Source organism: Dendrobates tinctorius, unplaced genomic scaffold (assembly GCF_039654945.1).
Source record: "Dendrobates tinctorius isolate UK_male_01 unplaced genomic scaffold, ASM3965494v1 ptg000069l, whole genome shotgun sequence".
Lineage (NCBI taxonomy): Eukaryota > Metazoa > Chordata > Amphibia > Anura > Dendrobatidae > Dendrobates > Dendrobates tinctorius.
This window is the reverse complement of record NW_027361737.1, coordinates 23,139,963-23,165,248: the sequence shown is the minus strand read 5'-3', so window position 1 is coordinate 23,165,248 and position 25,286 is coordinate 23,139,963. Positions and strand designations below refer to the sequence as shown.

At 42.4% G+C, this 25,286-nt stretch overlaps 1 long non-coding RNA gene across 2 annotated transcripts in view; it reads right to left on the bottom strand.

Moving 5' to 3' along the window:
* Window positions 1-900: 900 nt before the first annotated feature.
* The window catches only part of LOC141095365 (uncharacterized), a 49,149-nt gene continuing 24,763 nt past the window's right edge, over window positions 901-25,286 (bottom strand). For both annotated transcript variants that reach the window (XR_012233365.1, XR_012233364.1), the window contains exons 2-3: window positions 9,890-10,026; window positions 901-2,379 (exon numbers count right to left, since the gene is read on the bottom strand). This is a non-coding gene — a long non-coding RNA (uncharacterized lncRNA). The remainder of the gene's footprint in view (window positions 2,380-9,889; window positions 10,027-25,286) is intronic.

Here is a 25,286-nt window from a genome sequence, read left to right as displayed (position 1 = left end):
CCTGGTTAGGGGCTGCATGAGTGGGGCTGCGTTCACACTAGTGCAGGGGACGACATAGACTGTAGTGGGCCCCTGTGCAAGAAATTTTTGCCCCCCCCCCCTTCATAGGGCAACAAAGTTATTTGTTATCTAATATTGAGTCTATGCAGGGCTGGATATAATATCTGTATAGAATATAATGTAACCCCCCATAGAATATAATGCAGTCCCGCCCATATAGTATAATGCAGCCCCTCCATAGAATATATGGCAACCCCCTCATAGGATATAATGCAGCCCCTTATATAGTATAATGTAGCCCCTCCATAGAATATAATGCAGCCCCCATAGAAAATAATAAATATAATACAGCCCCCCTATAGAATATAATGTAGCCCCAAATAGAATATAATACAGCCCACCTCCCCATAGAATATAATGTAGCCCCTCCATATTATATAACACAGCCTCCCCTTATAGAATATAATGTAAAATGTACCCCCATGGTATATAACACAGCCGCATAGTGTATAGCCCAGCAACACATGGTATACAACCCACCATGGTATATTGCCCCCCCCAGAATGGTATAATACAACCCAGCATGGTATAATACAGCCCAGCATGCTATATAGTCCCCCCGAGCATGGTATAATACAGCCCAGCATAGTATATAGCCCCCCCAGAATGGTACAATACAGCCCAGCATGGTATATAGCCCCTCCAGCATGGTATAATACAGCCCAGCATGGTATATAGCCCTCCAGCATGTTTATACTAGTATTGTCCAGACAAAATGTTATTCTAGCACTTCAAAGACATATGAAATCAACAAAAAACCTACCGGACTAGCATAATACCAATTGCCGGAATAATGAAGAGATCCAGAAAAAATGAATAAAAATAATCATTTATTAATAATACACAAAAACATAAAAAACATGAAAAAAATGAAAAAATGCCCAAAAGAAGGCGCAACTAGCCCTATATCAATCAGATGTGAACAGGCATAATAATGAGGCACAGAAAATCACATATAAAGGTAGAGAATGAGCACTCAAGAGGTAAAAAGTGCAAAAAAGCCTTCAAAATACACTGCTGTATATAAATAGTTAAATATCTAAATGTATCAAAAATATCCTGGACAGCATAATATATATGAAGGATAAATGTACCGGCAACATGACATAATTGTCTAAGTCCACAAATAAATCAGCCTAGGATAAACCGCTAAAAACTAGACCCAAAATGATCTACTATAGGTGTCTTATTATATAACCTTAAATGGCATAATACATGTAGCAGTTAAATATGGAAACAGCATGACGCTAACGTCTAAGTCCTCATGCAGATCTATCTAAGCTGACCACTATAAAGTATGTAATAAGGCCAGAAAAATATACTATAAAAATACCTGATCACAGTGGACTCAATAAAACATGGGCACCGCAGCCTCCTCCACCCCAACGCGCGTTTCACAGCAAGCTTCTTCCGGGGGCGTGTTCAGGTAACGGGCGGGCTGTGTTAAATAGCACCAAGAACCAATCACCAAGCGCCGAGTGAATGTGAAGTGACTGACGTATCATCTCTCTCTGATATTGGCGGCGCATGCGTGGTCAGACACCTCCGTATGAAACTCACTTCCAGGGACGCGCTCATCAGACCGCCGGCTGAGTTAGCCCGTGGTCCAAGTACCAGAGCACTCTCGGAACTGAACGGCAGTTAACAGATCTCGCAGGCGCACAATCAGAAGAGAGATCAAATACAATAATAAACAAAAATAAATGTTAGTGAATAACATATATAAATATATTTATATAAGTGAATAATTAATTATCCAATAATCCACATATATATACAATACAAAAAAGTGAATAGATTATATATAAAATTATATTTAAACAAAGTGAAAAAATCCCAATTATCCACTAATGAATAAAATGTGAAAAAGTGAATAATGTTATAATATATCTAAAAAAGATAATAAGTTTATCTTAGAAATATGAAAAATTCCAAGGACTAACAAGTTGAAGTGCAAAAGTGCATTAGTGCAAATATACGTCAAATACAAAGAGGCGCTAATTTTATCGCAGAGATCCATTCCATCATACCCAAAATTCTAATTGGAACCTCCAGTCTCATATATATAGTCACAAAAATACATAAACTAATACCAGAAAAAACTCTCTATAAAAAATAATATAAAGAAAAAACAGAAAAGCACAAAAAGTAGAGAGGTATCCTGAGGGAAACAAATGAACATATCCATGCATTTTTATCTATCGAAGACAAAAGTCCATCAATTCAAGAAATATCTTGCACGAATTTCGGAAAGATGGTCCACACAGGTGCAGAATGGATCCCGCGATTAGAAAGCCATACATCACCAAACGGCACAATCTAAAGAAATTACAAAAAAAGAACAAATAAGTAAAAATTAAAAACACCAACCCACCCCTAAAAAGGCCACAGAATAGACCAAATAAATGACCAACCAATAATTATAAAAAAGAAACAAACCCAAAACTCTCATTGAGACCTAAATCGCTTTTAATCAAATTAAGACAACCTTTGCACATGCCGCATGGAAAAAAACCCAGTTTACCTGAATTTTTGATCATTTTCCTCTTATTGTCACTAGATACATAGTGACTATGCACCAAGATGTCCTTCAAATTTTAAGATCGTTTAGCCACAAATGTGGGGACAGCTGGAAGTATCTTCTTCAAAGTTGATTCCACTGATTTTGATACTGATAAGATCTATAAATGGCAATTTAAAAAACGTCTACCACAGACACATAGAACTAGGGAATTCTCTGAGACATCTGCTTCAGGTGCGGAGAGTAATACCTCATTCAGTGATGGTGAACATAGAAGAGATTTTTCATTAAGAAGTACTAATCAGAGGAAGAAGTTCCCGAATATGTTCAATAAACCCCAACGTGGACATAGAGGAAAGGATCACTTTAAGGTAGTTAATCTATCTCAACATATTTTGTCTCCAATTCAATTGAATGTTTTAGAAAAAGGTTTAACCTTCTCACCCTCTTCAAATGTTGATTCATTTACAGCGGTAAAAGATACACACTTATTCTCCAGAAAATTGATATTGAAAAAACTTCATTTTAATAATCAAAATTGTGATACTTTGACCACTAAAGAGGAAATTGAGGCCTTGGAGATTCTTGAATCTCTGGAAGGAGAAAATTCTACTAAACGTGTAAGTATGATTCCCAGCCATTTATTTGACAAATCTAAAAAATTTCCAGCGTTAGGGATTTGTCCTACTATTGATATATTTACACAATTAGTAACTAGTGATATTGAGGCATTGTGTAAATCTAAACACAACGAATCAAACCTGACCTTGAAAGAAAAAATGGCTATAGAGGACTTTAACCCCTTCCTGACATGAGACGTACTATCCCGTCCACGGTACCCGGGCCCGTATGACCGGGGACGGGATAGTACGTCTACCGCGATCAGCGGCGCCCACGTGGTGAGCGCCGCTGATCGCGGCCGGGTGTCAGCTGATTATCACAGCTGACACCCGGCACAATGTGTCAGGGGCGGTCACGGACCGCCCCCGACACATTAACCCCTTGCACACCGCGATCAAACGCGATCGCGGTGTACCGGGAGTTAAAGGGAAGCATCGGCAGGGAGGGGGCTCCCTCCGTGCTTCCCTGAGCCCCCCACGGCAGCGCAATGTGCAGCGCTGCTGCGGGGGACTCCTATCCTCCAGGCCCCCGAATCCAAGATGGCGACGGGGGCCTTCGGGGGCCTGGGGAAGCTGGCTTCCTCAGTGCCTGCAAAGCGCAGGCATGAGGAAGCCTTGTGCACTGCCTGTGACAGATTGCTGATCTGTCACAGTGATCTGTGATGTGACAGATCAGCGATCTGTCACAGGACAGTGATGTCCCACCTGGGACTATGTAATAAAGTAAAAAAAAATTTAAAAAAAAGTGTAAAAATAAATTAAAAAAAATCGCCAAATAAATTAGTAAAAAAAAAAAAAAATATTCCCCAATAAATTCATTTTTTTAAAATAATAAAAAAAAAAAACAATAAATGTACACATATTAGGTATCGCCGCGTCCGTAACGACCTGCCCTATAAAACTGTCCCATTAGTTAACCCCTTTAGCGAACCCCTTAAAAAATAAAAATAAAAAACGAAGCAAAAAATAATGATTTATTATCATACCGCCAAACAAAAAGTGCAATAACGCGAGATCAAAAAGACGCATATAAATATCCATGGTACCGCTGAAAACGTCATCTTGTCCCGCAAAAAACAAGCCGCCACACAGCATCATCAGCAAAAAAATAAAAAAGTTATAACTCGCAGAATAAAGCGATGCAAAAATAATTATTTTTTATATAAAATAGTTTTCATTGCATAAAACCGACAAAAACATAAAAAAACGACCTAAATGAGGTATCGCTGTAACCGTACTGACCCGAAGAATAAAAGCGCTTTATCAATTTTACCGCACGCGGAACGGTGTAAACGCACCCCCCCCAAAAGAAATTCATGAAACGCTGGTTTTTGTTCATTCTGCGTCCCAAAAATCGGAATAAAAAGCGATCAAAAAATTTCACGTGCCCGAAAATGGTACCAATAAAAACGTCAACTCGTCCCGCAAAAAATAAGACCTCACATGACTCGGTGGGTCAAAATACGGAAAAATTATAGCTCTCAATATGTGGTGATGCAAAAACTATTTTTACAATAAAAAGCGTCTTTTAGCGTGCGACAGCCGCCAAACATAAAAACCGCCATAAATAGTAAATCAAACCCCCCGTTATCACCCCTTTAGTTAGGGAAAAATAATAAAATAAAAAAAATGTATTTATTTCCATTTTTCCATTAGGGTTAGGGCTAGGGTTAGGGCTAGGGGTGTGTTGGGGTAGGGTTAGGTTAGGGTTAGGGCTAGGGTTAGGGTTAGGGCTAGGGTTAGGGTTAGGGCTAGGGCTAGGGCTAGGGTTAGGGCTAGGGTTAGGGCTAGGGTTAGGGCTAGGGTTAGGGCTAGGGTTAGGGGCGTGTTGGGGTTCGGGTTGGAGTTAGAATTGGGGGTTTCCACTGTTTGGGCACATCAGGGGCTCTCCAAATGCAACATGGCGTCTGATCTCAATTCCAGCCAATTCTGAGTTGAAAAAGTCAAATGGTGCTCCTTCCCTTCCAAGCTCTGCTATGCGCCCAAACAGTGTTTTACCCCCTCATGTAGGGTATCAGCCTACTCAGGACAAATTGCAAAACAATTTTTGGGGTCCAATTTCTCCTGTTACCCTTAGGAAAATAAAAAATTGGGGGCAAAAATATCATTTTTGTGGAAAAAAAATGATTTTTTTATTTTCACGTCCGAGTGTTATAAACTTCTGTGAAGCACTTGGGGGTTCAAAGTGCTCACCACACATCTAGATAAGTTCCGTGGGGGGTCTAGTGTCCAAAATGGGGTCACTTGTGGGGAGTTTCAATAGTTTAGGTACATCAGGGGCTCTCCAAACGCACATGACAACCGCAGACCATTCCATCAAAGTCTGCGTTCCAAAACGTCACTGCTTCCCTTCCGAGCCCCGACGTGTGTCCATACAGTAGTTTTCTCCCACATATGGGGTGTCAGCGTACTCAGGACAAATTGGACAACAACTTTTGGGGTCCAATTTCTCCTGGTACCCTTGGGAAAATAAAAAAAATGGTGACTAAAAGATCATGTTTGTGGAAAAAATACGAATTTTTTATTTTCACGCCCGGGCGTTGTAAACTTCTGTGAAGCACTGGGGGGGTCAAAGTGCTCACCACACATCTAGATAAGTTCCTTGGGGGGTCTAGTTTACAAAATGGTGTCATTTGTGGGGGGTTTCCACTGTTTAGGTACATTAGGGGCTCTCCAAAGGCAACATGACACCCGCAGACCATTCCATCAAAGTCTGCATTCCAAAACGTCACTACTTCCCTTCCGAGCCCTGACGTGTGCCCATACAGTAGTTTTCTCCCACATATGGGGTAGCAGCGTACTCAGGACAAATTGGAAAACAACTTTTGGGGTCCAATTTCTCCTGGTACCCTTGGGAAAATAAAAAAAATGGTGACTAAAAGATCATGTTTGTGGAAAAAATACGAATTTTTTATTTTCACGCCCGGGCGTTGTAAACTTCTGTGAAGCACTGGGGGGGTCAAAGTGCTCACCACACATCTAGATAAGTTCCTTGGGGGGTCTAGTTTACAAAATGGTGTCATTTGTGGGGGGTTTCCACTGTTTAGGTACATTAGGGGCTCTCCAAAGGCAACATGACACCCGCAGACCATTCCATCAAAGTCTGCATTCCAAAACGTCACTACTTCCCTTCCGAGCCCTGACGTGTGCCCATACAGTAGTTTTCTCCCACATATGGGGTAGCAGCGTACTCAGGACAAATTGGAAAACAACTTTTGGGGTCCAATTTCTCCTGGTACCCTTGGGAAAATAAAAAAATGGTGACTAAAAGATCATGTTTGTGGAAAAAATACGAATTTTTTATTTTCACGCCCGGGCGTTGTAAACTTCTGTGAAGCACTGGGGGGGTCAAAGTGCTCACCACACATCTAGATAAGTTCCTTGGGGGGTCTAGTTTACAAAATGGTGTCATTTGTGGGGGGTTTCCACTGTTTAGGTACATTAGGGGCTCTCCAAAGGCAATATCACACCCGCAGACCATTCCATCAAAGTCTGCATTCCAAAACGTCACTACTTCCCTTCCGAGCCCCGACGTGTGCCCATACAGTAGTTTTCTCCCACATATGGGGTATCAGCATACTCAGGACAAATTGGACAACAACTTTTGGGGTCCAATTTCTCCTGGTACCCTTGGGAAAATAAAAAAAATGGTGACTAAAAGATCATGTTTGTGGAAAAAATACGAATTTTTTATTTTCACGCCCGGGCGTTGTAAACTTCTGTGAAGCACTGGGGGGGTCAAAGTGCTCACCACACATCTAGATAAGTTCCTTGGGGGGTCTAGTTTACAAAATGGTGTCATTTGTGGGGGGTTTCCACTGTTTAGGTACATTAGGGGCTCTCCAAAGGCAATATCACACCCGCAGACCATTCCATCAAAGTCTGCATTCCAAAACGTCACTACTTCCCTTCCGAGCCCCGACGTGTGCCCATACAGTAGTTTTCTCCCACATATGGGGTATCAGCATACTCAGGACAAATTGGACAACAACTTTTGGGGTCCAATTTCTCCTGGTACCCTTGGGAAAATAAAAAAATGGTGACTAAAAGATCATGTTTGTGGAAAGAATACGAATTTTTTATTTTCACGCCCGGGCGTTGTAAACTTCTGTGAAGCACTGGGGGGGTCAAAGTGCTCACCACACATCTAGATAAGTTCCTTAGGGGGTCTAGTTTCCAAAATGGTGTCATTTGTGGGGGGTTCCACTGTTTTGGTACATCAGGAGTTTTCCAAACGCGACATGGTGTCCGATCTCAATTCCAGCCAAAAACGTCAAATGGCGCTGCTTCCCTTCCGAGCTCTGCCATGCCCCCAAATAGTGGTTTACCCCCACATGTGGGGTATCAGCGTACTCAGGACAAATTGCACAATAACTTTTAGGGTCCTGTTACCCTTGGAAAAATAAGAATTGAGGGTGAAAAGATCATTTTTGTGGAAAAAATATGATTTTTTAATTGTATGGCTTTATGTTATAAACTTCTGTGAAGCCCATGGGGGTTCAAAGTTCTCACCACACATCTAGATAAGTTCCTTAGGGTGTCTAGTTTCCTAAATGGTGTCATTTGTGGGGGGTTTCCACTGTTTTGGTACATCAGGGGTTTTCCAAACGCGACATGGTGTCCGATCTCAATTCCAGCCAAAAACGTCAAATGGCGCTGCTTCCCTTCCGAGCTCTGCCATGCGCCCAAATAGTGGTTTACCCCCACATGTGGGGTATCAGCGTACTCAGGACAAATTGCACAATAACTTTTAGGGTCCTGTTACCCTTGGGAAAATAAAAATTGGGGTGAAAAGATCATTTTTGTGGAAAAAATATGATTTTTTAATTGTACCGCTGTACGTTATAAACTTCTGTAAAGCCCTTGTGGGTTCAAAGTTCTCACCACATATCTAGATAAGTTCCTTGGGGGGTCTAGTTTCCAAAATGGGGTCACTTGTAGGGGGTTTCCACTGTTTAGGTACATCAGGGACTCTCCAAACGTGACATGGCGTCCAATCTGAATTCCAGCCAATTTTGCATTGAAAAAGTCAAACGGCGCTCCTTCCATTCTGAGCTCTGCAATGCGCCGAAACAGTCGTTCCCCCCCACATATCAGGTATCTGCGTACTCAGGACAAATTGCACAATAACTTTTGCAGTTCAATTTCTCCTGTTACCCTTGGTAAAATAAAAAAAATTGAACCTGAAGTATTTTTTTTATGAAAAAAAGTTAATGTTCATTTTTTTTTAAATATTCAAAAAAATTCCTGTGACGCACCTAAAGGGTTAATAAACTTCTTGAATGTGGTTTTGAGCACCTTAAGGGGTGCAGTTTTTAGAATGGTGTCACTTTTGTGTATTTTCTATCATATAGACCCCTCAAAGTGGCTTCAAATGTGATGTGGTCCTAAAAATAAAATGGTGTTGTAAAAATGAGAAATCGCTGGTCAACTTTTAACCCTTATAACTTCCTAACAAAAAAAAATTTTGGTTCCAAAATTGTGCTGATGTAAAGTAAACATGTGGGAAATGTTAGTTATCAAGTTTTTTGTGTGCCTTATCTCTGTGATTTAAGGGCATAAAAATTCAAAGTTGGAAAATTGCGAAATTTTCAAAATTTTCGCCAAATTTCCGTTTTTCTCACAAATAAACGCAAGTTATTTGAATGAAATTTTACCACTAACATGAAGTACAATATGTCACGAGAAAACAATGTCAGAATCACCGGGATCCATGGAAGCGTTCGAGAGTTATGACCTCATAAAGGTACAGTGGTCAGAATTGTAAAAATTGGCCCGGTCATGAACGTGCAAACCACCCTTGGGGGTGAAGGGGTTAAAACATGGGATGATGTCGTTTTTAAAGCGGCTAATAAAGGAGGTAATTTAGTTATCTGGCCAGTCGAATTATATGAAAAACAGGCCAATTCAACTCCTTAACGATAAAAGATGTTATCGGAAACTAACCCATAATCCAATATCCTCTTTTCAGGCTAAATTAGTTGATATTCTTGAAGATGCATTTTCTCAGGGAATTATTTCAAAGAAACTACTGGACAATGTACGGAGTTTTCACCCGAGATTGGCTACTTTTTATTTGATCCCTAAATTGCACAAAGATCCTCTGGACCCTCCTGGGCGCCCCATTGTGGCAGGTAACTCCAGTCTATGTGAAATTATTTCTGGTATCGTTGATTTTTTTCCTTAAACCATTGGCCGCAGAACTACCATCATTCGTGAGAGACACCACATCTGCATTACAGAGAATTGATCAGATTCAGTTAGACCGTGACATGGTCCTAGTGACTGCAGATGTGGAGTCTCTATACACGTCTATTAGACATCAAGATGGATTGGCTGCGGTCAAACTTTTTTTGAGCTCCAGTAATATTGATCACTCCATTGCTGATTTAATCCTGGTGTTTTTGGAATTCCTCCTTTATCATAATGTTTTTACATTTAATGGAGGTATTTTTTTACAGTTACAGGGTACAGCAATGGGGGCTTCCTGCGCCCCGGCTTAAGCTAATTTGTTTCTAGGTGCATGGGAACGGAGCATTTTTCAGGGTGATCTCATTCCAGGTATGGACAATGTCCATAACTGGATGAGATATATTGACGATATCCTATTCATATGGGACGGATCCAGTGATGATCTATGTGCTCTCATTGACAGGCTCAATCAAAATGACATCAATGTGAAACTCACCTTCAAATATGGACGTAGTTTGGAATTCTTGGATATTTTCATATCTGCTTCTCCGGATGGTCATCTATCTACAGATGTATTCCGCAAGCCCACGGCTACTAATGCCTTTCTGTTGGCGCAGTCATCACATCCAAGATCTATGATCAATGGAATACCTATTGGTCAGTTTCTTCGTATTAAAAGAATCTGTTCTGATACTCAGACTTTTGAGAAACAAGCAGTGGACCTTTCCAGGAGATTTATTGAGAGAGGTTATAGTAAAAAATCCATCAGACGTGGATATTTGAGAGCTTCCAAGTCTAATAGAAACCAATTACTCTATGGCTCTTTGAAGAAACAGGAGGAATCCACCAATTCTAATACCGTATGATTTATATCTACGTTTAATAATCAATGGCAAAATCTTACTGATATTGTACGGAAACATTGGAATGTACTTTTGGTTGATCCAACTTTGAAGAAGATACTTCCAGCTGTCCCCACATTTGTGACTAAACGATCTAAAAATTTGAAGGACATCTTGGTGCATAGTCACTATGTATCTAGTGACAATAAGAGGAAAATGATCAAAAATTCAGGTAAACCGGGTTTTTTTCCATGCGGCATGTGCAAAGGTTGTCTTAATTTGATTAAAAGCGATTCGTTCTCTAGTCAGGATGGGACTAGGATTTTTGAAATTAGGAAACATATCAGTTGTTCGTCACATGGTGTAATTTATTATGCCCAATGTCCGTGTGATAAGATATACATTGGTCTTACCACGCGTGAACTTAAAATCAGAGTTCGTGAACATGTGAGGGACATTGAGAAAGCCATCTATGTAGAGGATGATTCCAGTCTTAAAACTTTACCTAGACACTTCAAACGTTATCATCAGTGTAATGCTAGGGGACTAGCCATTAGGGGGATAGATTTGGTTTCTCTTGATATCAGGGGTGGGGATTTGAGCAGGATTCTTGCTCAAAAGGAAAGTCAATGGATTTACCGCTTGGGCACTAAGAGCCCTTTAGGTCTCAATGAGAGTTTTGGGTTTGTTTCTTTTTTATAATTATTGGTTGGTCATTTATGTGGTCTATTCTGTGGCCTTTTTAGGGGTGGGTTGGTGTTTTTAATTTTTACTTATTTGTTCTTTTTTTGTAATTTCTTTAGATTGTGCCGTTTGGTGATGTATGGCTTTCTAATCGCGGGATCCATTCTGCACCTGTGTGGACCATCTTTCCGAAATTCGTGCAAGATATTTCTTGAATTGATGGTCTTTTGTCTTCGATAGATAAAAATGCATGGATATGTTCATTTGTTTCCCTCAGGATACCTCTCTACTTTTTGTGCTTTTCTGTTTTTTCTTTATATTATTTTTTATAGAGAGTTTTTTCTGGTATTAGTTTATGTATTTTTGTGACTATATGTATGAGACTGGAGGTTCCAATTAGAATTTTGGGTATGATGGAATGGATCTCTGCGATAAAATTAGCGCCTCTTTGTATTTGACGTATATTTGCACTAATGCACTTTTGCACTTCAACTTGTTAGTCCTTGGAATTTTTCATATTTCTAAGATAAACTTATTATCTTTTTTAGATATATTATAACATTATTCACTTTTTCACATTTTATTCATTAGTGGATAATTGGGATTTTTTCACTTTGTTTAAATATAATTTTATATATAATCTATTCACTTTTTTGTATTGTATATATATGTGGATTATTGGATAATTAATTATTCACTTATATAAATATATTTATATATGTTATTCACTAACATTTATTTTTGTTTATTATTGTATTTGATCTCTCTTCTGATTGTGCGCCTGCGAGATCTGTTAACTGCCGTTCAGTTCCGAGAGTGCTCTGGTACTTGGACCACGGGCTAACTCAGCCGGCGGTCTGATGGGCGCGTCCCTGGAAGTGAGTTTCATACGGCGGTGTCTGACCACGCATGCGCCGCCAATATCAGAGAGAGATGATACGTCAGTCACTTCATATTCACTTGGCGCTTGGTGATTGGTTCTTGGTGCTATTTAACACAGCCCGCCCGTTACCTGAACACGCCCCCGGAAGAAGCTTGCTGTGAAACGCGCGTTGGGGTGGAGGAGGCTGCGGTGCCCATGTTTTATTGAGTCCACTGTGATCAGGTATTTTTATAGTATATTTTTCTGGCCTTATTACATACTTTATAGTGGTCAGCTTAGATAGATCTGCATGAGGACTTAGATGTTAGCGTCATGCTGTTTCCATATTTAACTGCTACATGTATTATGCCATTTAAGGTTATATAATAAGACACCTATAGTAGATCATTTTGGGTCTAGTTTTTAGCGGTTTATCCTAGGCTGATTTATTTGTGGACTTAGACAATTATGTCATGTTGCCGGTACATTTATCCTTCATATATATTATGCTGTCCAGGATATTTTTGATACATTTAGATATTTAACTATTTATATACAGCAGTGTATTTTGAAGGCTTTTTTGCACTTTTTGCCTCTTGAGTGCTCATTCTCTACCTTTATATGTGATTTTCTGTGCCTCATTATTATGCCTGTTCACATCTGATTGATATAGGGCTAGTTGCGCATTCTTTTGGGCATTTTTTCATATTTTTCATGTTTTTTGTAAATGATTATTTTTATACATTTTTTCTGGATCTCTTCATTATTCCGGCAATTGGTATTATGCTAGTATGGTATGTTTTTTGTTGATTTCAGCCCTCCAGCATGGTATAATACAGCCCAGCATGGTATATAGCCCCCCAGCATGGTATAATACAGCCCAGCATGGTATATAGCCCCCCAGCATGGTATAATTCAGCCCAGCATGGTATGATACAGCCCAGCATGGTATATAGCCCCCCCCAGCATGGTATGATACAGCCCAGCATGGTATATAGCCCCCCCGCAGCATGGTATAATACAGCCCAGCATGGTATATAGCCCCCCAGCATGGTATAATACAGCCCAGCATGGTATGTAGCCCCCCCAGCATGGTATAATACAGCCCAGCATGGTATATAGCCCCCCAGTATGGTATAATACAGCCCAGCATGGTATATAGCCCCCCAGCATGGTATAATACAGCCCAGCATGGTATATAGCCCCCCCAGCATGGTATAATACAGCCCAGCATGGTATATAGCCCCCCCAGCATGGTATAATACAGCCCAGCATGGTATATAGCCCCCCAGCATGGTATGATACAGCCCAACATGGTATATAGCCCCCCCAGCATGGTATAATACAGCCCAGCATGGTATATAGCTCCCCAGCATGGTATAATACAGCCCAGCATGGTATATAGCTCCCCAGCATGGTATATAGCCTCCCAGCATGGTATAATACAGCCCAGCATGGTATATAGCCCCACAGCATGGTATAACACAGCCCAGCATGGCATATAGCCCCCCAGCATGGTATAATACAGCCCAGCATGGTATATAGCTCTCCAGCTTGGTATTTAGCCCTCATCATTGTATATAGCCCCCCCAGCATGATATATAGCCCCCCCAGCATGGTATACTACAGCACAGTTTGGTATATAGCTCCCCAGCTTGGTATATAGCCCCCCAGCTTGGTATATAGCCCCCCAGCATGGTATGATACAGCACAGCTTGGTATATAGCCCCCCAGCATGGTATATAGCCCCCCCAGCATGGTATAATACAGCACAGCTTGGTATATAGCTGTGCAGCTTGGTATATAGCCCCCATCATTGTATATAGCCCCCCAGCTTGGTATATAGCCCCCCAGCATGGTATGATACAGCACAGCTTGGTATATAACCCCCCAGCATGGTATAATACAGCACAGCTTGGTATATAGCTCTCCAGCTTGGTATATAGCCCCCATCATTGTATATAGCCCCCCCCAGCATGATATATAGCCCCCCCAGCATGGTATACTACAGCACAGTTTGGTATATAGCTCACCAGCTTGGTATATAGCCCTCCATCATTGTATATAGCCCTCCATCATTGTATATAGCCCCCCAGCTTGGTATATAGCCCCCCAGCATGGTATGATACAGCACAGCTTGGTATATAACCCCCCAGCATGGTATATAGCCCCCCAGCATGGTATAATACAGCCCAGCATGGTATATAGCCCCACAGCATGGTATAATACAGCCCAGCATGGTATATAGTCCCCCAGCATGGTATAATACAGCCCAGCATGGTATATAGCCCCCCCAGCATGGTATAATACAGCACAGCTTGGTATATAGCCCCCATCATTGTATATAGCCCCCCCCCCAGCATGATATATAGCCCCCCCAGCATGGTATACTACAGCACAGTTTGGTATATAGCTCACCAGCTTGGTATATAGCCCTCCATCATTGTATATAGCCCTCCATCATTGTATATAGCCCCCCAGCTTGGTATATAGCCCCCCAGCATGGTATGATACAGCACAGCTTGGTATATAACCCCCCAGCATAGTATATAGCCCCCCAGCATGGTATAATACAGCCCAGCATGGTATATAGCCCCACAGCATGGTATAATACAGCCCAGCATGGTATATAGCCCCCCAGCATGGTATAATACAGCCCAGCATGGTATATAGCCCCCCCAGCATGGTATAATACAGCACAGCTTGGTATATAGCCCCCATCATTGTATATAGCCCCCCCCCAGCATGATATATAGCCCCCCCAGCATGGTATACTACAGCACAGTTTGGTATATAGCTCCCCAGCTTGGTATATAGCCCCCCATCATTGTATATAGCCCCCCAGCATGGTGTAATACAGCCCAGCATGGTATATAGCCCCCCCAGCATGGTATGATACAGCACAGCTTGGTATATAGCCCCCCTATCATTGTATATAGCCCCCCCAGCATGGTATAATACAGCCCAGCATGGTATATAGCCCCCCCAGCATGGTATGATACAGCACAGCTTGGTATATAACCCCCCAGCATGGTATATAGCCCCCCCAGCATGGTATAATACAGCCCAGCATGGTAGGATACAGCCCACTAGTGTTGTGGTACGGTGCGTTGTGATGTGTAGCAATCCTGATGCATCCTGATCCAGATTAGATCCCTATACTTAACATAGGGATGCAGGGACCTGCGTTTGCATCAGGATCAGGAGGCATCAGGTGCACCAACACATATCACAGCACTTACTAATTCTCAGAGGACATTAACAAAAAATGCCACAATACATGGTAAGACTACAACCGAGGAGGAGCCGGGGCCTGATCACAAGAGCTGACAATCTGAGGAAGCAGCAATGCTGAATAACAGTCTACACTGCGTCATACGGGGAGAATGAGGCCCTCACTTCACAGGCAAAGACCTAGAACGAGCACTGTGGAAAACGGATTTCTGTTTAAAAAAAGAGCCGTTTAAAGAGCCAAAAGAGCCGGCTCTTTATGGTGAGCGGAGCCGAATGAGCCGGATCACCAAAAAGAGCCGAACTTCCCATCACTAGTTCAGTTCAGCGGAAAAGGCGGGACTAACAGGTTTGAACGCGTCATCCAATCAAAACGCGTTGTCATATGATCGCCAGATGTACTGACCAATCGGCGTGCAGAAAATGTTGCCAGGCGGCGGGGCTATGCCTTCAGCCTTCCAGAAAAGAGCGGGCGAGCGGTTGCTAGGGACGCGCTCTGTAGATTAGTTTACAGGGACGGTTCCTATCTGCTAAAGTGTGGGCGGGATCTGAGGACCGAAGTCCCTCCCCCAGACGGATTACAGTAACATCGGCCGACCCCGCCTGTTGATCTGAAGAGTCTCCACTGCGGCGGGGCTTACCCTGCTTCATGGGTGGGAGAGCTGAGGCCTGGGCAGCTGTGTGAATGGCGCTGTCACTGAGAGTCTCCAGGAAACTGGCGACCATCGCTGAGATCAGATCGGAGGCGATCACAGGAGCTGCTCCCAGTAACTCCGGGCTGCAGTCTCCTCACTGCCAATCACAGTCACGACTGACAGTAATGCTGGAACACGTGACAGTTAATAAAAACTATATATACAGATTTGTTAACTTAATTATTTTTATGGAGCTGCAACTTTTCTGCATTTTTCAATCACTTTTGTAACATAAAAATTACACAAAACTCATTGAAGTCCGTCTGTCACCGTGACACTGGGCTCTGCGGCCAGGCTGCGGCACAGCGGGAGGGATGAGCAGATTCCTGGACACTTGTGGGGAAAGATTCACTAAAACTATGAGTCACTATGAGTCCAGTGGGCGGTCCTACTAATGAGTGACAGTCTTCCCTGTGTGACTGCATGGAGATGTAAATCACTGGTAGGACCACCCTCTGGCTGTAATGATCCCAGAGGGGGCAACTGGACCAGTGCTGGACGCCCCCCGCCGTCACCATCGCTTATTTCAGCTGGATGTGCGTCTGAGGATGCACAGTCAGGTGAAACGCATTGCGGCGCAGAAACCCGCCGACTCCCTGCATCTCAAATATCATATACAGTTGTGGCCAAAAGTATTGACACCCCTGCAATTCTGTCAGATAATACTCAGTTTCTTCCTGAAAATGATTGCAAACACAAATTCTTTGCTATTATTATCTTCATTTAATGTTTTAACCCCTTAGTGACAGAGCCAGTTTGCAGCTTAATGACCGGGCCAATTTTTACAATTCTGACCACTGTCCCTTTATGAGGTTATAACTCTGGGACGCTTTAATGGATCCCGCTGATTCTGAGACTGTTTTTTCGTGACATATTGTACTTCATGTTAGTGGTAACATTTCTTCGATAAGTCTTGTGTTTATTTATGAAAAAAATGGAAATCTGGTGAAAATTTAGAAAATGTTGCAATTTTAAAACTTTAAATTTTTATGCCCTTAAATCAGAGAGATGTGTCACACAAATTTCTTAATAAATAACATTTCCCACATGTGTACTTTACATCAGCACAATTTTGGAACCAACATTTTTTTTGTTAGGAAGTTATATGGGTTAAAAGTTGACCAGCGATTTCTCATTTTTACAACAAAATTTACAAAACCATTTTTTTAGGGACCACATCATAAAGTCATTTTGAGGGGTGTACATGACAGAAAATACCCAAAAGTGGCACCATTCTAAAAACTAGACCCCTCAAGGTGCTCAAAACCACATTCAAGAAGTTTATTAACCCTTTAAGTGCTTCACAGAAACTAAAGCAATGTGGAAGGAAAAAATTAACATTTAACTTAACAGTTAACTTTTTTTTGCAAAAAAATTACTTTAGAACCAATTTTTTTTATTTTCACAAGTGTTAAAAGAGAAAATCAACCACAAAATTTGTTGTACAATTTCTCCTGAATACGCCGATACCCCATATGTGGGGGTAAACCTTTTTCAGCACACGGCAGAGCTCGCAAGGGATGGAGCGCCGTTTGACTTTTTCACTTTTTGGCTGGATTGGAATCGGATGCCATGTTGCGTTCGGAGAGCCCTTAATGTGCCTAAACAGTGGCAAACTCCAACAAGTGACCCCATTTTGGAAACTAGACCCATTAACCCCTTCACCCCCAAGGGTGGTTTGCACGTTCATGACCGGGCCAATTTTTACAATTCTGACCACTGTACCTTTATGAGGTCATAACTCTGGAACGCTTCCATGGATCCCGGTGATTCTGACATTGTTTTCTCGTGACATATTGTACTTCATGTTAGTGGTAAAATTTCATTCAAATAACTTGCGTTTATTTGTGAGAAAAACGGAAATTTGGCGAAAATTTTGAAAATTTCGCAATTTTCCAACTTTGATTTTTTTTGCCCTTAAATCACAGAGATACGGCACACAAAAAACTTGTTAACTAACATTTCCCACATGTTTACTTTACATCAGCACAATTTTGGAACCAACATTTTTTTTCGTTAGGAAGTTATAAGGGTTAAAAGTTGACCAGCGATTTCTCATTTTTACAACACCATTTTATTTTTAGGACCACATCACATTTGAAGCCACTTTGAGGGGTCTATATGATAGAAAATACCCAAGAGTGACACCATTCTAAAAACTGCACCCCTTAAGGTGCTCAAAACCACTTTCAAGAAGTTTATTAACCCTTTAGGTGCGTCACAGGAATTTTTTTGAATATTTAAAAAAAAATGAACATTAACTTTTTTTCATAAAAAAAATACTTCAGGTTCAATTTTTTTTATTTTACCAAGGGTAACAGGAGAAATTGAACTGCAAAAGTTATTGTGCAATTTGTTCTGAGTACGCAGATACCTGATATGTGGGGGGGAACGACTGTTTCGGCGCATGGCAGAGCTCAGAATGGAAGGAGCGCCGTTTGACTTTTTCAATGCAAAATTGTCTGGAATTCAGATTGGACGCCATGTCACGTTTGGAGAGTCCCTGATGTACCTAAACAGTGGAAACCCCCTACAAGTGACCCCATTTTGGAAACTAGACCCCCCAAGGAACTTATCTAGATATGTGGTGAGAACTTTGAACCCACAAGGGCTTTACAGAAGTTTATAACGTACAGCGGTACAATTAAAAAATCATATTTTTTCCACAAAAATGATCTTTTCACCCCAATTTTTATTTTCCCAAGGGTAACAGGACCCTAAAAGTTATTGTGCAATTTGTCCTGAGTACGCTGATACCCCACATGTGGGGGTAAACCACTATTTGGGCGCATGGCAGAGCTCGGAAGGGAAGCAGCGCCATTTGACGTTTTTGGCTGGAATTGAGATCGCGTTTGGAAAACTCCTGATGCACCAAAACAGTGGAAACCCCCCACAAATGACACCATTTTGGAAACTAGACCCCCTAAGGAACTTATCTAGATGTGTGGTGAGAACTTTGAACCCCCATGGGCTTCACAGAAGTTTACAACGCCCGGGCGTGAAAATAAAAAATTCGTATTTTTTCCACAAACATGATCTTTTAGTCACCATTTTTTTATTTTCCCAAGGGTACCAGGAGAAATTGGACACCAAAAGTTGTTGTCCAATTTGTCCTGAGTATGCTGACACCCCATATGTGGGAGAAAACTACTGTATGGACACACGTCGGGGCTCGGAAGGGAAGTAGTGACGTTTTGGAATGCAGACTTTGATGGAATGGTCTGCGGGTGTCATGTTGCCTTTGGAGAGCCCCTAATGTACCTAAACAGTGGAAACCCCCCACAAATGACACCATTTTGTAAACTAGACCCCCCAAGGAACTTATCTAGATGTGTGGTGAGCACTTTGAACCCCCCAGTGCTTCACAGAAGTTTACAACGCCCGGGCGTGAAAATAAAAAATTCGTATTTTTTCCACAAACATGATCTTTTAGTCACCATTTTTTTATTTTCCCAAGGGTACCAGGAGAAATTGGACCCCAAAAGTTGTTGTCCAATTTGTCCTGAGTACGCTGACACCCCATATGTGGGAGAAAACTACTGTATGGACACACGTCGGGGCTCGGAAGGGAAGCAGTGACGTTTTGGAATGCAGACTTTGATGGAATGGTCTGCGGGTGTCATGTGCGTTTGGAGAGCCCCTGATGTACCTAAACTATTGAAACTCCCCACAAGTGACCCCATTTTGGACACTAGACCCCCCACGGAACTTATCTAGATGTGTGGTGAGCACTTTGAACCCCCAAGTGCTTCACAGAAGTTTATAACACTCGGACGTGAAAATAAAAAAATCATTTTTTTCCACAAAAATGATATTTTTGCCCCCAATTTTTTATTTTCCTAAGGGTAACAGGAGAAATTGGACCCCAAAAATTGTTTTGCAATTTGTCCTGAGTAGGCTGATACCCTACATGTGGGGGTAAAACACTGTTTGGGCGCATAGCAGAGCTTGGAAGGGAAGGAGCACCATTTGACTTTTTCAACTCAGAATTGGCTGGAATTGAGATCAGACGCCATGTTGCATTTGGAGAGCCCCTGATGTGCCCAAACAGTGGAAACCCCCAATTCTAACTCGAACCCGAACCCCAACCCGCCCCTAACCCTAGCCCTAACCCTACCCCAACACACCCCTAGCCCTAACCCTAACCCTAATGGAAATAAATACATTTTTTTTATTTTATTATTTTTCCCTAACTAAGGGGGTGATAACGGGGGGTTTGATTTACTATTTATGGCGGTTTTTATGTTTGGCAGCTGTCGCACGCTAAAAGACGCTTTTTATTGTAAAAATAGTTTTTGCATCACCACATATTGAGAGCTATAATTTTTCCGTATTTTGACCCACCGAGTCATGTGAGGTCTTATTTTTTGCGGGACGAGTTGACGTTTTTATTGGTACCATTTTCGGGCACGTGGAATTTTTTGATCGCTTTTTATTCCGATTTTTGGGACGCAGAATGCACAAAAACCAGCGTTTCATGAATTTCTTTTGGGGGGGGGTGCGTTTACACCGTTCCGCGTGCGGTAAAATTGATAAAGAGGTTTTATTCTTCACGTCAGTACGGTTACAGCGATACCTCATTTAGGTCTTTTTTTATGTTTTTGTCGGTTTTATGCAATGAAAACTATTTTATGTAAAAAATAATTATTTTTGCATTGCTTTATTCAGCGAGCTATAACTTTTTTATTTTTTCGCTGATGATGCTGTGTGGCAGCTCGTTTTTTGCGGGACAAGATGACGTTTTCAGCGGTACCATGGATATTTATATGCGTCTTTTTGATCGCGCGTTATTACACTTTTTGTTTGGCGGTATGATAATAAATCATTATTTTTTGCTTCGTTTTTTATTTTTATTTTTTAAGGGGTTCGCTAAAGGGGTTAACTAATGGGACAGTTTTATAGGGCGGGTCGTTACGGACGCGGCGATACCTAATATGTGTACTTTTATTGTTTTTTTTTTATTATTTCCAAAAAATGGATTTATTTTGGGAATTTTTTTTTTTTTTTCCAATATATTTGGCGATTTTTTTTAAATTATTTTGACACTTTTTTTATTTATTTTTTTACTTTATTAAATAGTCCCAGGTGGGACATCACTGTCCTGTGACAGATCGCTGATCTGTCACATCACAGATCACTGTGACAGATCAGCGATCTGACACAGGCACTGCAGAAGGCTTCCTCATGCCTGCGCTTTGCAGGCACTGAGGAAGCCAGCTTCCTCAGGCCCCCGAAGCCATCTTGGATTCGGGGGCCTGGAGGAAAGGAGCCACCCGCAGCAGCGCTGCACATTGCGCTGCCGTGGGGGGCTCAGGGAAGCACGGAGGGAGCCCCCTCCCTGCCGATGCTTCCCTTTAACCCCCGATACACCGCGATCGTGTTTGATCGCGGTGTGCAAGGGGTTAACGTGTCGGGGGCGGTCCGTGACCGCCCCTGACACATTGTGCCGGGTGTCAGCAGTGATAATCAGCTGACACCCGGCCGCGATCAGCGGCGCTCACCACGTGGGCGCCGCTGATCGCGGTAGACGTACTATCCCGTCCACGGTCATACGGGCCCGGGTACCGTGGACGGGATAGTACGTCGGATGTCAGGAAGGGGTTAAGGAACTTATCTAGATGTGTGGTGAGCACTTTGAACCTTCAAGTGCTTCACAGAAGTTTATAACGTAGAGCCGTGAAAATAAGAAATCTATTTTTTTTCCACAAAAATGATCTTTTCGCCCCCAAATTTTTATTTTTACAACGGTAACAGGAGAAATCATACCCCCAGAGTTATTGTGCAATTTGTCCTGAGTACGCTGATACCCCTTATGTGGGGGGGGAACCACTGTTTGGGCGCATGGGAGAGTTTGGAAGGGAAGGAGTGACATTTTGGAATGCAGACTTTTATGGAATGGTCTGCGGGCATCATGTTGCGTTTTGCAGAGCCCCTGATGGGCCTAAACAGTGGAAACCCCCCACAAGTGACCCCATTTTGGAAATTAGACCCTCTAAGGAACTTATCTAGATGTGTGGTGAGCACTTTGAACCCCCAAGCGCTTCACAAAAGTTTATAAACGCAGAGCCGTGAAAATAAAAAGTCTTTTTTATTTCCACAAAAGTGATTTTTTAGACCCCCAAAGTTGGTAAATAGTGGAAACCCCTCAATTCTTGCTCCAACCCTAACCCCAACACACCCCTAACCCTAATCCCAACCCTAATCCCAACCCTAATCCCTAATCCTAATTCTAACCCTAATCCTAGTTCGCCCTAACCCTAATTCTAACCCTAGCCGTGACCCGAGCCCTAACCCTAGCCCTAACCCTAGCCTAACCCTAGCCCAACCCTAACCCTAGCCCAACCCTAACCCTAGCCCAACCCTAACCCTAGCCCAACCCTAGCCCTAACCCTACCCCAACCCTAACCCTAGCCCTAGCCCTAACCCAACCCTAACCCTAATGGAAAACTGAAAAAAAAAATATTTTCTTTATTTCATTATATTTGCCTATATAAGGGGGTGATAAACGGGGGGGTTATGTACTATTTTTTCATTTTGATCACTATGATCGTTTATCATAGTGATCAAAATAATGAATGGAATCTGCCAGCCGGAGCCGGCAGATTCCCGGCGGGAGCACTGCGCATGCGCCCTCCATTTTCAAGATGGCGGCGCCCATCGGAGGACGCCGGCGGGACGTGGGACCACCGAGAGGGGACGGAGGGCCACGGAGAGGTACCGGGGGGGATCGGGGACCCTATTTCTCTCTCCTCTGATGTGCGGTCACATCAGAGGAGAGAGAAATTAAATGTAAAATCGCTTTTTTTTTTTTGCGGTCGCCGTTATAGGGTTAATAACGGCGATCGCAAAAGCGGGGTCGGTAAAAACCGACAGATTCAAGTTCTCTGGGGTCTCGGCTACCCCTGGCAGCCGAGACCCCGGAGAAAATCCGACACTGGGGGCGCTATTCACTTAAATCACAGCGCCGTGAATTAACGGCGCTGTGGTTTTAGTACCCTTAACTACAGCCGTTAAAAGGCGTATCGGCGGTCGTTAACCCCTTCACCCCCAAGGGTGGTTTGCACGTTCATGACCGAGCCAATTTTTACAATTCTGACCACTGTCCCTTTATGAGGTTATAACTCTGGAACGCTTCAACGGATCTAGGCGATTCTGAGATTGTTTTCTCGTGACATATTGTACTTCACTTTAGTGGTTAAAATTTTTCGCTATAACTTGCGTTTATTTATGAAAAAAACAGAAATATGGCAAAAATTTTGAAAATTTTGCAATTTTCAAACTTTGAATTTGTATGCCCTTAAAACAGAGAAATATGTGACACAAAATAGTTACTAAATAACATTTCCCACATGTCTACTTTACATCAGCACAATTTGGGAAACATTTTTTTGTTAGGAAGTTATAAGGGTTAAAATTTGACCAGCGATTTCTAATTTTTAAAACAAAACTTACAAAACCATTTTTTTTAGGGACCACCTCACATTTGAAGTCACTTTGAGGGGTCTATATGTCAGAAAATACCCAAAATTGACACCATTCTAAAAAGTGCACCCCTGAAGCTACTCAAAATGACATTCAAGAAGATTAATAACCCTTCAGGTGCTTCACAGGAGCAGAAGCAACGTGGAAGGAAAAAATGAACATTTAACTTTTTAGTCACAAAAATAATATTTTAGCAACAATTTTTTTATTTTCCCAAGGGTAACAGGAGAAATTGGACCCCAAAGGTTGTTGTCAAATTTGCCCTGAGTACGCTGATACCCAATATGTGGGGGGGACCACTGATTGGGCACAAGGCAGGGCTCAGAAGGGAAGGAGCCCCGTTTGACTTTTTCAACCTAAAATTGGCTGGAATTGAGATCGGATGCCATGTCGCGTTTGACGAGCGTCTGATGTGCCTAAACATTGGAAACCCCCCACAAGTGACCCCATTTTGGAAACTAGACCCCCTAAGGAACTTATCTAGATGTGTGGTGACCACTTTGAAGCCCCAAGGGCTTCACAGAAGTTTATAACACCCGGGCGTGAAAATAAAAAATCATATTTTTTCCACAAACATGATAATTTAGTCCCCAATATTTTGTTTTCCCAAGGGTAACAGGAGAAATTGGACTCCAAATGTTGTTGTCAAATTTGTCCTGAGTACGCTGATACCCAATATGTGGGGGGAACCACTGTTTGAGCACATGGCAGGGCTCAGAAGGGAAGGAGCCCCGTTTGACTTTTTCAACCTAAAATTGGCTGGAATTGAGATCGGACGCCATGTCGCGTTTGGCGAGCGTCTGATGTGCCTAAACAGTGGAAACCCCCCACAAGTGACACCATTTTGGAAACTAGACCCCCTAAGGAACTTATCTAGATGTGTGGTGACCACTTTGAACCCCCAAGGGCTTCACAGAAGTTTATAACGCCTGGGCGTGAAAATAAAAAATCATATTTTTTCCACAAACATGATCATTTAGTCCCCAATATTTTGTTTTCCCAAGGGTAACACGAGAAATTGGACCCCAAAGGTTGTTGTCAAATTTGTCCTGAGTACGCTGATACCCAATATGTGGGGGGGAACCACTGTTTGGGCACATGGCAGGGCTCAGAAGAGAAGGAGCCCCGTTTGACTTTTTCAACCTAAAATTGGCTGGAATTGAGATCGGACGCCATGTCGCGTTTGACGAGCGTCTGATGTGCCTAAACAGTGGAAACCCCCCTCAAGTGACCCCATTTTGGAAACTAGACCCCCTAAGGAACTTATCTAGATGTGTGGTGACCACTTTGAACCCCCAAGGGCTTCACAGAAGTTTATAACGCCTGGGCGTGAAAATAAAAAATCATATTTTTTCCACAAACATGATCATTTAGTCCCCAATATTTTGTTTTCCCAAGGGTAACAAGAGAAGTTGGACCCCAAAGGTTGTTGTCAAATTTGTCCTGAGTACGCTGATACCCAATAGGTGGGGGGGAACCACTGTTTGGGCACATGGCAGGGCTCAGAAGGGAAGGAGCCCCGTTTGACTTTTTCAACCTAAAATTGGCTGGAATTGAGATTGGACGCCATGTCGCGTTTGGCGAGCGTCTGATGTGCCTAAACAGTGGAAACCCCCCACAAGTGACCCCATTTTGGAAACTAGACCCCCTAAGGAACTTATTTAGATGTGTGGTGACCACTTTGAACCCCCAAGGGCTTCACAGAAGTTTATAACGCCTGGGCGTGAAAATAAAAAATCATATTTTTTCCACAAACATGATCATTTAGTCCCCAATATTTTGTTTTCCCAAGGGTAACAGGAGAAATTGGACCCCAAAGGTTGTTGTCAAATTTGTCCTGAGTACGCTGATACCCAATATGTGGGGGGGAACCACTGTTTGGGCACATGGCAGGGCTCAGAAGGGAAGGAGCCCCGTTTGACTTTTTCAACCTAAAATTGGCTGGAATTGAGATCGGACGCCATGTCGCGTTTGACGAGCGTCTGATGTGCCTAAACAGTGGAAACCCCCCTCAAGTGACCCCATTTTGGAAACTAGACCCCCTAAGGAACTTATCTAGATGTGTGGTGACCACTTTGAACCCCCAAGGGCTTCACA